The sequence below is a fragment of the Electrona antarctica genome, assembly GCF_951216825.1.
Source record: "Electrona antarctica genome assembly, chromosome: 1".
Classification (NCBI taxonomy): Eukaryota; Metazoa; Chordata; class Actinopteri; order Myctophiformes; family Myctophidae; genus Electrona; species Electrona antarctica.
The window spans coordinates 42,099,322-42,115,242 of NC_136806.1; positions in this window are offsets into that span (position 1 = coordinate 42,099,322).

Sequence of the window (15,921 nt, forward strand, 5' to 3'; positions counted from 1 at the left end):
AGTATTTTTATTCTATTTTTTCTCAAACAAAACGATCATCTTTAACGAGTTAATGAGTCGTATCATAAAGACCATTCACCAAGGGTAAAATCATTCATTGCGCTAGTAATGGGTTGCAGCGCACACGAGGTAAATGTTTCTATAAATAGCTTTCACCGGTGACTGACACGGCCACTGCAAAGACGCGCCCCCGCACACAGCTCCAATTGTCCTATTTATAGGCAAGATGTTTTGACTCGGAGCCAAAAATAGACTTTCATCATCCACTTGTGATGAAAAATCGCAGCGAGGTTGGTCCATTCATGGATTCATTCATTTTCTTTCCTTTCTTTTTTTTCTTCCTTTCTTATCAGTGATTGATTGTGTTTGTCCTTTCCATCCCAAGGTCTTTTCTTCTTCTTCTTTTTTCCTTTTTACTTAAACATAAACATTTCCAAAACGAATTAGGGATTAAACATCCCTGTTGCAACTAGAGGAAATCCTCACAGAGTTCAGGATATGGACTTTGTGAAAATATTGATATGGGATATGGAAATTGATTTATCGGTATTCTTGAAACTCAATGCTATTTCCCTTTCTACTAATTTTTTGCATTCGGGCATTCCTCATGTCAGCATTTCTGTTCTTGATTCATTTATTCTCTTCTCCGGATTGTCTTCAGTGGAGGTTCCACGTACGTCAGTGACAGTGTTTAACTGTTGGTGCAGTGCAGTCAATCATTTTCATGTCCTCTGCTGTTTTTCCATTGGTCTTGATCTTACCACCACCACCACAGTTGAAGGTGAGGTGACTGGAGCCTGTTCTTGTCACCGAACTACAAAAGCAGAATGGTTCTTCTGTAATGTTTACTTGGTTCATTGAGGAGACTGCCTCTTTTCTTTTTGGTACATATAGCAACTAAAAGTGCATAAATTGTTGAACTTGTTTTAAATTGCATCTGATCTTGGAATGTGTTCTGCTAACTGAACCCTTATATACAGAATTTCTGAGTGTCCAGAATTGTACCCAAATGCCTATGACCACCTGGGCTCAGGGGAGTGGCCGCATGGCAACCAGTTCGATCCCGGGCTCCCCCGGCAGAGTTAGTGTCGAAGTGTCCTTGAGCAAGACACTGAACCCCTAATTGCTCCCGATGACAGGTTGGTGCCTTGCATGGTTTCCTCTGCCATCAGTGTATGAATGTGGATGGGTGAATGTAATGCTAAATCTTTATGTAAAGCACCTTGGATAAAGGCGCTAATGCACCATTTACCATTTTACATTACAACACCTGGTAATGAATTACCAGAATAAACAAAACATTATTTTGTTATTATTAGTTTGGCAATAATTAAAGGACGGCAGTGGCCCAGGAGGTAGAGAAACAGAAGGTTTCCACTTCGATCCTGTAATGCACATTTAAAGCGCCTTGGATAAAGGTGCTAAATAAATGCACCATTTACAAAGTGTTGCAAAGTTAAAGGGCTCTGTGTTTTCATTTGTGAGATACTCTTGACTTCTCATTCATTTCAAATTAATGACAGAAATCCTATTAATTATTTGTTGTAAACAGTGTTCCGGTTTGATTTCCTGTCATGACACCATGCAGTCAGTGACCAGTGAGCCAGATCGATACTGGATTTTTGGGTCCAATCATGCCGTCAGTATTGTCCGTATCAACCAAGCAACAGGCATCTATCCACTTTCCAATGCACAGCTAGACCCATGGGAGATGGATTTGTCTGCAGAAAGTAGGGATTATGCATTTGTATTTTGTTTAGTGTGGTAAAGTAATTTTTAGCGTGTTTGGTGTTGGTCTGATTGCCGTTATATTTCTTGTATTAGTAGTGTTGCAAGTGTGTTTGGTGTTGGTCTGATTGCCGTTATATTTCTTGTATTAGTAGTGTTGCAAGTGTGTTTGGTGTTGGTCTGATTGCCGTTATATTGCTTGTATTAGTAGTGTTGCAAGTGTGTTTGGTGTTGGTCTGATTGCCGTTATATTGCTTGTATTAGTAGTGTTGCAAGTGTGTTTCATATTGTTGTGTTAACCTTTTTCTTTCTGCCACTGATCATGACAAGGTCTGAGCCCAATGATCCTAAAGGATCTGTCATTTAGACACAAGACAGAGGCGACCAATTAGAGCAGAGGTGACTGTTTTTGGGCTGGAGAACAGCAGGTGACACCATGGAGGCCAAAGTGTACTTTATCCCTCTAGGGTAAATCCTATCTACTTAGGAGCATTGAGCAGCCACAGTGCCGTGCTTAGGGACCATCTTCTCCAGTTGTAATGCCAGTACCTTGTTCAAGGGAACTGGCAGGAGTATATGTACCTATCATGCATATGTATGTTTTGGTGTGGGAGGAAACCCAATGCAAACAAAGGGAGAACATGCAGACTCCACACAGAAAGGCCACCCCCACCAGGGATCGAACCCTGGACCTTCTTGCTGTGAGGCAACAGTGCTAACTCCTGCACAGCGCATCTCTATAGAGAGAAAGCAGGGAGGTCAACATCAGCTAAGAAACTGCGTACGGGGACACCCCAGTCAGAGAGAAATGAGGCACAATAGACATTCCGTGTGGCACTGGCGTGATAATGTTGTTTGGTGACAGTTAGGGGGTGTGTGTGAGTCAGCTTGTCGTAGGGAACACAGACCAGAGAATCAAGCAACACAACTGGATGTATTTTGTTTCGGTTCCTGACTTCGTAGCAGCATCAATAATAATATTTATAGTAAACATACGGTATATGCAACCACAAGGACAATAAACGGGCGAGGAAGGCCCCCTCCCGGTGCCAGCATTTCTGTCTTTTATCTTGTCTTGATTTTATGGACAATATTAGTTTGCCTCCGGTTTTAACATTGTTTTATTGAATTGTGGGGCGCCTACATTATGTTATGGTGTTGATAGGCGGGGCGTGTCCTGTCCGCCATCCGCTTGTCATAGGGACAGACTATGGGAGCAGAGGCGTTTCCAGGAATTACATGTTGGGCAGGCAAGCTGTATTCGTCCCCTCCTCCCCGCGCACAATCAGAAGCACTAAATGTTTTCAAATAGATATACCTGCCAGACGAGTAGGCTACAAAGGCTGAAAGGCATGCATTTGCATTCCAATGAGTGATTGAGGGTCACGCTCTATGCGCAACGGCCAATCCGCTGTCCACTAATATTTTTTGGAGGCAGAAATGGATTTGGACAGGCCTGTCCTCGCCTTATTGTAGATACGCCACTGTGTGGGAGGAACACAGACTGGCAAACAGTTCCAGGTGTTCTTTATTGTTACGTCTTGTGTACAGGTACGTACTGTAAGAGTAAAATATTTTGTTCTAGTTCCTCGCGACATTGTAGCAGCAACAGTAATACTAATGTAAACATATATACAAAAATCACACGTAATTGACATAATGACGTAATTATCAGACAAAACAAACATTAAACTCTGTCCATGTCAATGTAGGAGTGGATAGCACCCCTCAACAACAAGGAAATAAAGTAATACTCAGCTGCACATCCACTGATGCGCTTGGCTGTCCACAAGACCCTTTGCATTTCTTTCAGATGGAAGTCGGTACAGCTCCAATACCAGTGGATGCAGTGGCAGTGATGCAGCCAGTCAGGATGCTCTTGGTGCTTCCTATGGAGAAGGCCTTGGGGCCCATAGCACCATCGATGTAGTCGGGGGTGCACTCTCTCTACTTCCTGTATTCCATGATCATTTCTTTTGTCTTATCGACGTTGTGAGCCAGTGTTTTCCTGGCACTATTGTGTCAGGTTCACCACCTCGTTCCTGTAGTGTAGGCTGTCTCACTGTATTTGGGGAGGACATGTGCGAGACTACTCTCGCGTGGCCAGACCGTTGCCTCCTGCAAATTTCAAATGCTTCCATTACACAGTCTGGAGCACGGAAGCTCTGATCATGAGCAAGCGATAAAGCAAAAGCGAAGCCTTCTCCCCACTTATGGCGTTTACAAAACAAACATTGTACTAAAGACAAACATTAAACCGGTGTATAGGAGGGGCTAACGCCCCTCAAAAAGTGAAATGAAAAGATATTTTGAAATATATTTTCGTTAACGGAAATGACAGCTTCCTTGCTTGGAGACAGACAGAGGCGAGACAGAGGACACTTATGGGCCCACTTACTGCAACGGCCTAGCCTGGTTAATAAACCAGACCGAATCAGCCGTTGGCAAAAAAAAGTTGCCTACCAGCGGATTTCGGTCTGGCGAGGCTCAGTAGCACGCCTCTTTCCTACAATCGAGAACAGGTCGGACCAATCGGGACACGGTATGCAATATGGGCGGGCTTTGGTACAGTGACGTTCAATGCTTGAGACTTTTGACTGACAGTAGCTCTGACCAATTGCGTCAAAGAGAAAATGTTTGAACCCGCCCCCCGGGAAATGAAATCCAAGTGGAGCCAGCCCAGACTGATATACCGCGACAGTGTTGTGTGATATTAGTCTGGCTTATTAGCCAGGCTAGCAACGGCCCAAAGGATTGGATGTTGACTGATTTAGCCAAGAGAGTAGACAGAGAGACTGGAACCGAGTGCTACAGGTGAACCTCAACCAACCACAGCGGCAGATTAGTAATACTCTGTCTGCCCTGTGGGTTAAAAGTAGAACGCGGCTTGTTTGCAAGGGCGTGTAAGCATTTCGCTGCTGGGAACTGGTGACTACTAGCCATGTTTTTTTGTCACCTCCAGAGATCCCGTGGTGGTGGATGACGCAGCTGGTGCAACCATGGAGAATGACGGCTGAGGAAGGCTCTCCCCGTGCCATGCCAGGAGTGTCTCTCTTTTATCTTGGCTCGATTTTATGGACTGTATTTGTTTGCCTTCCGGTTTTAACATTGGTTTATTGAATTGTGGGCGCCTACATCATTTTGTGTATTATATTATTTTAGCTTTGGGTCTGTTTTTAACCAGACTTTTAGATCCCCATCTGTGAGTTTTAATGGTTATACACTCATTTTATACAAATCTGTTTTTGTGGTTTGGTTGGATTGAAAGACTGATCTTCCCCCAAGACCCTGTGGTGTAGTCGGCTACTTTTATCGTTACTTTTTTCCCAAGGCAGTGATGTTTTTAAATCACCAAAATTGGTGCATCGATTAGTTACTACTATTATATATGTGTGTGTGTGTGTGTGTGTGTGTGTGTGTGTGTGTGTGTGTGTGTGTGTGTGTGTGTGTGTGTGTGTGTGTGTGTGTGTGTGTGTGTGTGTGTGTGTGTGTGTGTGTGTGTGTGTGTGTGTGTGTGTGTGTGTGTGTGTGTGTGTGTGGCAGAGTCTCAGCCTGATATCTCCTCCAGAGGGATGTCCCTTTGGTCTATAGTCACTCTAGTGGTTAAGATATTGGACTTTCACACGGGAGACCCGAGTTTGAATCCCGGGTGATATACTGTGTGTATATAGCGCCACCATGAGGCAGCTTTTCACCTTTTTGAGGGGCGCTAGCCCCTCCTATATACAGGTTTAATGTTTGTCTTTTGTTCAAAGTTTGTTTAGTAAACACATTGGAGGGAAAATGTACGTCATAATGTGTCGTTTACGTCATATTGTCTCTTTATTGTTAATGGCGTTTAATGTTTGTTGGCACCGTTTGTTTTACATCACCATTACATCACCTAATCAACATGAGTTAGACTTTAATATATTAGCGCCCCTCACTTCACACGGGTGTGGTTTTTTACACACTATCTCTATAGTCATGTGTTCAAGACGGATCTGTCCGATATTTCATATTCCATCCTAATTGGCTAACATTGGCTTTCAAAGTTTGCAGGATTTGCCCGTTTTGAACAAAACGCCTGAAATCATGAACGCAGCGTGCAATTTTCGTGAAATCTTTCACGCACTTTCCTACTAGGCTGAGGAATATATCCCACCCTTTTCACATTGGCCTATTATAGCGCCACCAGGAGGCCACAACCCGACCTGGCCTGGTGGAGACCTGTTTCCTGAGGGGTTGCACTTGTGATAATTCACTTTATTGTCTAAAATGTAACCAGTGCACTGAAACAAACTTTGTATAATTATAAGTAATGATGAAAGAAAGAAAGAAATACAATTATTTTTATATTACCCCAAGCATCTTTAACCACATTATGTTCTTAAAAAGGTTTTCACATCTGTGTATTTCAGCCTATACAGTATGCCAATACCGATCCGTGATAGGCCAATATCATCTGATGAAACTGGTTGAACTGTATAATTCAGGCTTTAATGTTTTCTTTGTTTGTTTTCTTGGCAGAATAATTAGACAACAGATTAATTCAACAGATTGAAAGATCATGTGAAAGACAGTTCTACATCCTGACTTATACCTGCTGCACAGCACAGGTGAGTCTCGTCTTCACTGGGTTGTGGTTATTGACAAACATGGAAGTTCTTCCAGAGACGGTTCAAATGTTGAGTGGAGTGATGTCGGCTTCGATGCTCAACGAAAATAGAACTCATGTTTATGTAGGAGCTTCCTGAATAAAAAGGTCTCTGCTCTGTGCATTCTCATCTGTACTTGATGTGTCCCTGTGTCCTACTCACCCTGTGTTGTGTCCCTGTGTCCTACTCACCCTGTGTTGTGTCCCTGTGTCCTACTCACCCTGTGTTGTGTCCCTGTGTCCTACTCACCCTGTGTTGTGTCCCTGTGTCCTACTCACCCTGTGTTGTGTCCCTGTGTCCTACTCACCCTGTGTTGTGTCCCTGTGTCCTACTCACCCTGTGTTGTGTCCCTGTGTCCTACTCACCCTGTGTTGTGTCCCTGTGTCCTACTCACCCTGTGTTGTGTCCCTGTGTCCTACTCACCCTGTGTTGTGTCCCTGTGTCCTACTCACCCTGTGTTGTGTCCCTGTGTCCTACTCACCCTGTGTTGTGTCCCTGTGTCCTACTCACCCTGTGATGTGTCCCTGTGTCCTACTCACCCTGTGTTGTGTCCCTGTGTCCTACTCACCCTGTGTTGTGTCCCTGTGTCCTACTCACCCTGTGTTGTGTCCCTGTGTCCTACTCACCCTGTGATGTGTCCCTGTGTCCTACTCACCCTGTGATGTGTCCCTGTGTCCTACTCACCCTGTGATGTGTCCCTGTGTCCTACTCACCCTGTGTTGTGTCCCTGTGTCCTACTCACCCTGTGATGTGTCCCTGTGTCCTACTCACCCTGTGTTGTGTCCCTGTGTCCTACTCACCCTGTGTTGTGTCCCTGTGTCCTACTCACCCTGTGTTGTGTCCCTGTGTCCTACTCACCCTGTGTTGTCTCATTAGATAGTGGCCCAGCATAAATTGCTAGCACTTCCATTGTTATTGTTTGCATGTTAATGCTGTGTACTGTAGGAATAGGTGAGTGGCATTTGGAAACATGGCTATAGTGCAGACTGCAGTGTATTTTTCTCTCAGTGGTGAATGGACACCATTATGAAATATCCATACTAGACACTAAGTAGGGGCACACACACAATACATACACACACACACACACACACACACACACACACACACACACACACACACACACACACACACACACACACACACACACACACACACACACACACACACACACACACACACACATGATGAACATAGTCATCATGAATAATACGCAGTGGAATATCTATCTATATTGTACACACACACACACACACACACACACACACACACACACACACACACACACACACACACACACACACACACACACACACACACACACATGATGAACATAGTCATCATGAATAATACGCAGTGGAATATCTATATAATGAAACTATGTGTATACACTATAGAGTGCTATGTCTACATAAAATGCTATCTAAGTTACATAAGCCTATGCATACGCCTGTAAGGTCGTTGAGGCTAGGGCAAGTGCTACAGGCTAAGATGGAGTCTGAAGAGGTGGGTTTTCAGACTATGGCGGAAGATTGGGAGTGAGTTTGCAGTTCTGATTGCAATTGGAGCGTTGCCCCGGCATTTTTATCTCTTTCTCTCTCTCACTCAGTCACTCACTCTCACAATGGCCAGATGGACACACAGCGCAGCAGATTCTTAGATATGTCTCATCCCCCACTGTTAGTGGCTCCAGCGAGCAACACACTGTCCACCTGCCAGGTGTGACTTTCACGGGTTTCACTGTGGCTGAACACAGTGAACGATGTCCAACAGCATTGTGTGTTCCTCTCATTAGACTGAGTCACCACATCACAGCCAGTAGGCTAATCAGACTCACAACGTACTGTACTCCAGCCGTCATGGACACCTTAACGACAGTGGTGGACACTATGGTTGGACAAAGCACTCAACTCCAGTACTTTGGGTCAAAGTATAGATACTCGTGGTTAAATATTACTCAACCACAAGTGAAAGTACCGGAGCACTTAAATACTTGAGTATTCAAAAGCACAAGCTTTTAAAATACTTAAGCAAAATATATACATTTTAGACACAAGCTCACGATGTGTCACACCACAATGCACTGTGAACTTGTAGATCTGCTATTGTCACTGCCTATTTTCAGCGGTTAATTCATAATGTACTCTTGTAGTGGAGTCAAGTGAAAGTCCTCAGGTATAAGTACCGATACAGTAATTGTAAAAATAATTGTACAGTACTCAAGTAACGGTATACTGTCTATCATGGATACCTTAACGTTAAAAAAGAACATCAATTATACAATTAGAGGGAGGTCATAGTTATCTCAAATACAAAAATGTCAATATAAATAAGACAAGTACATTATTTCTGCAGCACTATGGAGATAAGAATGAGGGGGTTGGGTTGGAGCTTACAGACAATACTTTGAGGGTTCATAAAATGTCACACACTTGCAGTGGAGATGAAGGATACTTGTGCCTTTTATTTTCTCTGAGATTCTTTTTCTCTGTTTATTTTTACACCCCGAGAATCAAGGTCCTTACCCCTCTTCTTGAAAGGAATGAGCTAATCTGTTGCCTAGCAACACCTCCCACTCATAGCGGAGAGAGCGAGATAGGATGTGGAGGTACAGAGTGTGTGTGTGTGTGTGTGTGTGTGTGTGTGTGTGTGTGTGTGTGTGTGTGTGTGTGTGTGTGTGTGTGTGTGTGTGTGTGTGTGTGTGTGTGCGTGTGTGCGTGTGCGCGTGCGCGCGTGGTGGTACAGTGGTGTTCAGGTACAGAATGGATTTGTTTAGTCAGTTGAGGAGGTCAGTGACAGTGGACATGTGTGTGAGGCACTAGCTGTGTTTTTGAATATTGAACGAGTCTTCAAAATAAGTGCTCAATAGCTCAATGATTTAAAATTGAAATCTTTTTCAATAACCGCTTTATTTCTAGAGAAGAAGAGAGTCTAAAAACTTAAATTGTGTTCTCCGTTGTGTCAGGCTCTCTGTGTCCCCAAGGTCTTTGAATTACACTTAGACTCGCTGGAGAACATGAGAACAATATATTGGTAAATATAGTCCAGATCATTATTTCAGTGATGCAGTGCCTCCCTTATGAAACTGAATGTCTGAGATTATTCAAGGATAATCAGAACGAATTCACCTGTTCCATTTACATTCATTGTGTATAGAGCGTTGCAGTCCCGCCCCCTGTCATGATGACGCCAGGCCCAGGAAATGATTCCCAATGCATTTTTCCCATAGACATTTCAAAAAGTATTTATTTAAAGACGGTTACGCCGCGGACAAAGCCAACTCGAGTCGTGACAAATCATGACAATAAACACAATATTTTGGACCAAACAAATAATTACAAAGAAGAAAAACAACTTTCTAATTATTTTTTTGGCCCAAGAAATTGTGTTTGTTGTCATGATTTGTCACGACAAGAGTTGGCTTTGTACGAGGCTTAAAAGGTCTTTAAATAAATACTATTTGAAAAGTCTATGAGGAAAATGAACGGAGAATCATTTCCTGGGCCCTGGTAGGGGGCGGGCCACCGGCCTACTTGAGAACGATGCAACTTGGGAACCTAATGATATACGTATACGTTGTCATAGCACCCGTTTTAACTGTCAGCCAGTGTCCCACATGGAGATCTGTGTATGTGCCTGTGCCCACTGGCAGAGCCTGATTGGTTGAGCCTCAATTGGCTGAGGCAGAGGCTGGAAATTGCACAGGTGAAGGTTGTTGGCCTCATTAGGCCCACTGACAGAGCCTGGCCCAGGTGAAAGGAGTTGGCCTCATTAGGCCCACTGGCAGAGCCTGACCAGAGCCTTTTGTGGTGGTTCTGGAGAACCGTGGGTCCGACCGACTCGATACCGGGCACTGCACATCTAGCTTCCTCATTCTCCATATGACGTGTAAAGAGATAAGGAGGATTCTAGAGAAAGTCTTTCTGTCACCACCACCATTCATGGAGGCTGCACACCACAGTATGCCAAAGCAAAAAATACTGGTTTTGTTTTACTTGAGGTTTTATTGCTCCGTGTTCTTAAAGAGGTCATGATGAGATCATTCATCAACAGCTGCCTGAGGAGGATCTTGAGCATGGTCTGGCGACTGTGGCCAGACCCCATCAGTCATAATGATCTCTGGCAGAAAACGGGCCTCCCACCAATCGACCACACGCTTCCTAAAACCCAATGCCAGCATCACCAGGCAAGCCCTTGGATGGAACCCCCAATGCACAAGAAAGAGAGGCAAGAACACCAGGCACAGGGACCTTAAGCTTAGCAGGCTGACATGGAAACAGCTGAAAAGGAAAGCCCAGGATAGAAGGCTTACTGTATGTAATTAAGTAGTAGCAATCATGTGACTCAAATGATGCACGCACGCACGCACGCACGCACGCACGCACGCACGCACGCACGCACGCACACACACACACACACACACACACACAAATTCCCGTGGAACATGGAAGTCAGATTATACCTATACCCGGATATACTTACCTTTCCTACCTGGAACTCTAAAGGCTCATACATAGTCTGGATTTACGGTGGTTAGGTGACCACCGAACTACAACATGACTAGCCTGGCGATTTGTCTGGCTTATTAGCCAGGCTACAACATGACGTCACGAGCTGCGGTGAAGAGAAAACCACCGCCATGGCTCCAGCCCTTCTCCCTGTTTTTCTCACCACCGCTCAATGTTATTTCAGCTCCGGTGGTCAGCTCACCACCGGAGCGGTGGTCACCTCATCACCGAAAATCCAGACTATGAATAGGCCTTAACACAATGAAACTTACCTGCTTGGTTGATATACTGGAACTCTAACACAATGAAACTTACCTGCTTGGTTGATATACTGGAACTCTGAACTCCTACACGTATACTGATACCTAAGGGATAATTCACCCCCAAAATTACATTTTTTTAATCACTCACCCCATGGAGACTTGAATTCATGGATATTGTTTTGTTTTTGTCGCATGCCTTAGCCAATAATTTGATGACCAGCAGTGGTTCCCTATGGAGACACAAAGGAGACTCTTTGTGTCTCCATAGGAAACCTGTAACAACCAGTATCAATATGTACAGACATAATTGTCTACACATACAGGATACATGCAACAGAAGGCTGGCCAAAGTATATATAGTACATAGTGAAATGTAGCAATTTTGAGCAAGACGGAGTAAAAAGACAACTGGCAATATAAGCAGGATATGTGGTAGAGAATTGTCCAAAAATGAAAAATAATAATACCAAATATTAGTATTTACAGATTGAAGACATTTGAGCTGGCAGTTTGGTCACTGTTCAGGACTGATAGCCAGAGGAGAAAAACAAATCTCTTTCTGTAAACAACGATGCAATTCAAAGCACTTTACACAAAACTTTTTAATTCTTTAAAGAATCTAATTAGCCTAATAGTTATTAAATAATGCAGAGCATAGAAAAAGAGTAAGCTAAAACAAAACAGATACAATATCAGTAAGTACTAGTGTGTTATATACTATTTTTGGGTTGCAGGTGTATACAAGCTACACTACAAACATTTTTTGTACTATAATATACCAGCACACACTGACTGTCTCCTCTCAGTGATGCAGGGTTTCCATGGTGATGTGATGTAGTTGTGATGTCAAATCACTAGACACCTCCTAGCAGCAGATTCTCCATTCATCCCCCTCTCTGCTGTCTTTGCTGATTTCTCTCTACAGTATCTCTCTCCTCCCTCTCCATCTTTTCCTCTCTTTCTCTCACTCACTTGTAGGGCTGTCGCCATTACACATTTAAATTGATGATTAATTAGCACACAAATAATTGAGATTAACAATTTAATTGTGTTTTGGGGCATTGAACATTGGAATATATGAACATAATTTAGGCTTACGTTTCGTAACAGCAGGGCGTTTCTGCCTGCCTGCCAGCTCCAGCTGTAGGGTCTTCAGCCATGGGAGCCATCCTTGCTCACCAGGTAGGTATAGCGACCCTATAGCCTCTGCATGGCAGGGGCCTCCTCCTCCCTGAGCCAGGCCTGCGCCTGGCCGCATTGAACATTGGAATATGAGTATAATATAGGCTTAATAATAATGATATTCATAATCACAAAATACACAGTGCTAGGTTACAAAGAAATGACTGACAGTTAGAAAATGTTTGAGAATGTATATGAAACATTTTCAACATGGAAACGATTTTGACAAAATAATTGCGATTATCTCAAACAATTGCGATTAGGCGATTTTGTAATTATGACAGGCCTACTCACTTGTCTCTGCCAAACATCTCCCCGTGTCTGCCCCTCTCTCTTTCTGCTTGCCTTGCCTTATTTGCATCAAACGGTCAGGGGACAGGCAGAGTGAGACAATTTATTGTGAAATAGTGACAATGGATACAACACGTATGGACTGCCTATCTGCCATGCATGGACATCAGTGTTTGCAGACGTTCTCCAGATAAGCAGCTGAGGTGTTGCATAACAAATGCAGTAAAAGAGTGGGTTGATGTCTGCTGGATTGAAAATGGTGGAAATCAGTCCCTTTTCTTCCATATACTGTACCTACTTTCCTCTCTGTTGTGTAATGTGCCATTTGGTCAGTGCTTTGATCCGAAATAACGTAAAATAACTCCCATTATGGTGACAACCATTCAGTCATTCTTGTCCTGTGTCTCATCCATCCATCCATCCATCCATCCATCCATCCATCCATCCATCCATCCACAAACAGGCCAATTACTAGGCTTCTCTCTCACCTCATCGATTCATTCGTTCAATGTATATCATTGTCAGAGTGCATTAATATAAGCAGCTGTGCATTCTCAACATTCTAGAGCAGTGATTCTCTTATTTTCAAGGATCCCCTGTTTGATTTTATGAGTACCGGTATATATAAACAAACCCTAACCCTCGTGAGAGACCCTAATCTACACTGTAAAATCCTCAGTGTTATTTGAACTCTTGAGTGTACAAAAAGAACAAAACAAACCTGTAAGAATCCATTTGGTTCTATTTATACACTCAGAGTTACAAACCTGTAAGAATCCATTTGGTTCCTAGCTATTCATTATTTAGCTGCAGAACCCCTGGAACCTCCTCATGGACCCCTGGCGGTCCCCCAGAGCCCACGTTGAGAACCAGTATTCTAGAGAATGGAATGGAAGGAGACTCAGATGTGGAACGCTTATTGTTTATGTCAATACAAACGATGTCAAAATAGCGATGTTAGTCGATTAATACAAACACAAATTCTTGTTCTTTGGTTAAAGCACTATATTCTGATAGTACTTTCTCATTACTATAGACTCAAGAGTGTATGTTCAGTAACAAGGGTCTCCCTGTGTCTCTCCACCTCTTTAATGAACAGAAAATACATTTTCAGGGAGGTTGCAATGTTTCAGCCAATCAGGAGAGAGTACCCATTTATCACCTTAAATTGTATACTGCTCCAGTTCCAATTTGTGTCGCCATTTCCAATTCACTTGTTTCATCTGTATCCCGAGCGTGTTCTCTCTCCTGATTGGATAAAATTGGTATCCTGGCCCGACAATGCAATTTCTGTTTACTACAGAGCTGGAGAGACAAATACTGTATGTAAAACTGTATGTACTGTATGTAAAACTAGATAAAGTGCCCCTCAGGGCACAGGTCTCCACCAGGGCAGGTCAGGTTGTGGCCTCCTGGTGGCGCTATAATAGGCCAATGTGAAAAGGGTGCCATTTCTTCTTATGCCTTGGATGGCAATTGGATGATTTGAGGCATTATGTTCCAAAAATGTGTTTTGCAAAAATCCACCTGTTGGTGGAGCTATAACAGGCCGATGTGAAAAGGGTGGGATATATTCCTCAGCCTGGTAGGAAAGCCAGTGAAAGATTTCACATAAATTGCATGCTGCGTTCATGATTTGAGGCTTTTTGTTCAAAACGGGCAAATCCTGCAAACTTTGAAAGCCAATGTTAGCCAATTAGGATGGAATATGAAATATCGGACAGATCTGTCTTGAACACATGACTATAGAGATAGTGTATAACGATTTGTGGGATTTTTGGACAGAATCTGGAGGAGTAATATCAAAAAATGTGTTTTTCAAAAGTCGGCCTCCTGGTGGCGCTATAACAGGCCGTTCTGGAAAATGTGAGGTTCATCGTTGGCATCCAGGGAGTGTTTGTGCAAAATGTGGCATCGACCGGGTTAACGGTGCCGGAGATTAGCTGTACACAGACGGACACACACACACACACACACACACTCACACGGAAACACACACGGACGGAGTGCAAAACATACTCTCTCCCCATGCCTTCGGCCTGGTGGAGACAATTAGTTAATTTAACCCTGAGGATTTTACCGTGTAGTATAGATCGGGGTCCAATGTAGAGATCCAAATTCTATCAGGTCCGTTGCCTAGTAGTGCAAACTGGGGGTCCTTGAATTTCTTTTTTTTATTTATTTTTTATACATTGGTATAGGAGTAGATCACGTGGTCAATTTTCAGTGATTTGTGTAATATCCAACATGCAATGATGCAACCCCAATACCAAAGATTATGAGTTTCTACTACCTTTGTTAATTCACATTCACATACCTCTCTGTCTGTCTGTCTCTCTTGCTCTCTTTCTCGCTCCCCTTCTCTCTCTCTCTCTCTCTCTCTCTCTCTCTCTCTCTCTCTCTCTCTCTCTCTCTCTCTCTCTCATTGCTGTTATTTTTACAGGGCTGAAGATCCTTTCAGCCTCTGTACACCCACACAGCCATAGCAACGCATTGTCATTTCTTAGTAACCACATTTACGCAATGAGCAAAAAGAAGAAAAAAAAGACCTGAAGGTAGGGCAGAGTGTGAGAGTGTTATGTGAATCTACCGAAGACTCCTGCAAGTCAAGAGATGTTCTCTCCTGGAGAATCTGCCTTTACCACAGGCATTGAAAGTGAATTCTGGTGCAAAAAGTATTGCTCCTTTTGAATCAAAGGAGGAAACATGTGTTCAAATATACGTAAACTGACCTCATATCATTGCAGTTGTACGTGAAGGTTCTGGCCTGGTCAGTAATGTTACTGTACATGCTATCTATCCTGTGGTCTTTTCTGTCTCATGTGTGTCTAGACCTGCTGTGTACCGTATTATATTACAGCCATGTTGAACTTTGGTAGAACCTTTTGTTGTATAGCTAGCTGTAGCTGGTCACGATATATTATGTAAGTCCAAAATATTGTCCATCATCTTTATCTGTTGTCTGTGTTCTGTGAAGGCAAACCTCAAAATCACACTTTTAATACATGAATAAATGCAATATTCTTTCAATTTATGAATGTAGAAAACCTAGTCCTAGACTGGTATTCTCTTTTTGCCTATTTCGCCTATTGGAAGCACTTGTGTTCCACTGCTGTTCATGGTGATCCATTACAATTGACTTCCATCAAGAGAAAACATGAATACAGCCTATTTCCCTTTCCCCAAAATGAAGTACCAAGGCTACTAAGGTTAGGTTTCTGCTTTGTTTGTGTTTGTGAATTAACTGTCATTTTGAGATGTGAATTAAATCACTACTTCTGGTTCCTCGATCCCAGACCAAGTTACATACAG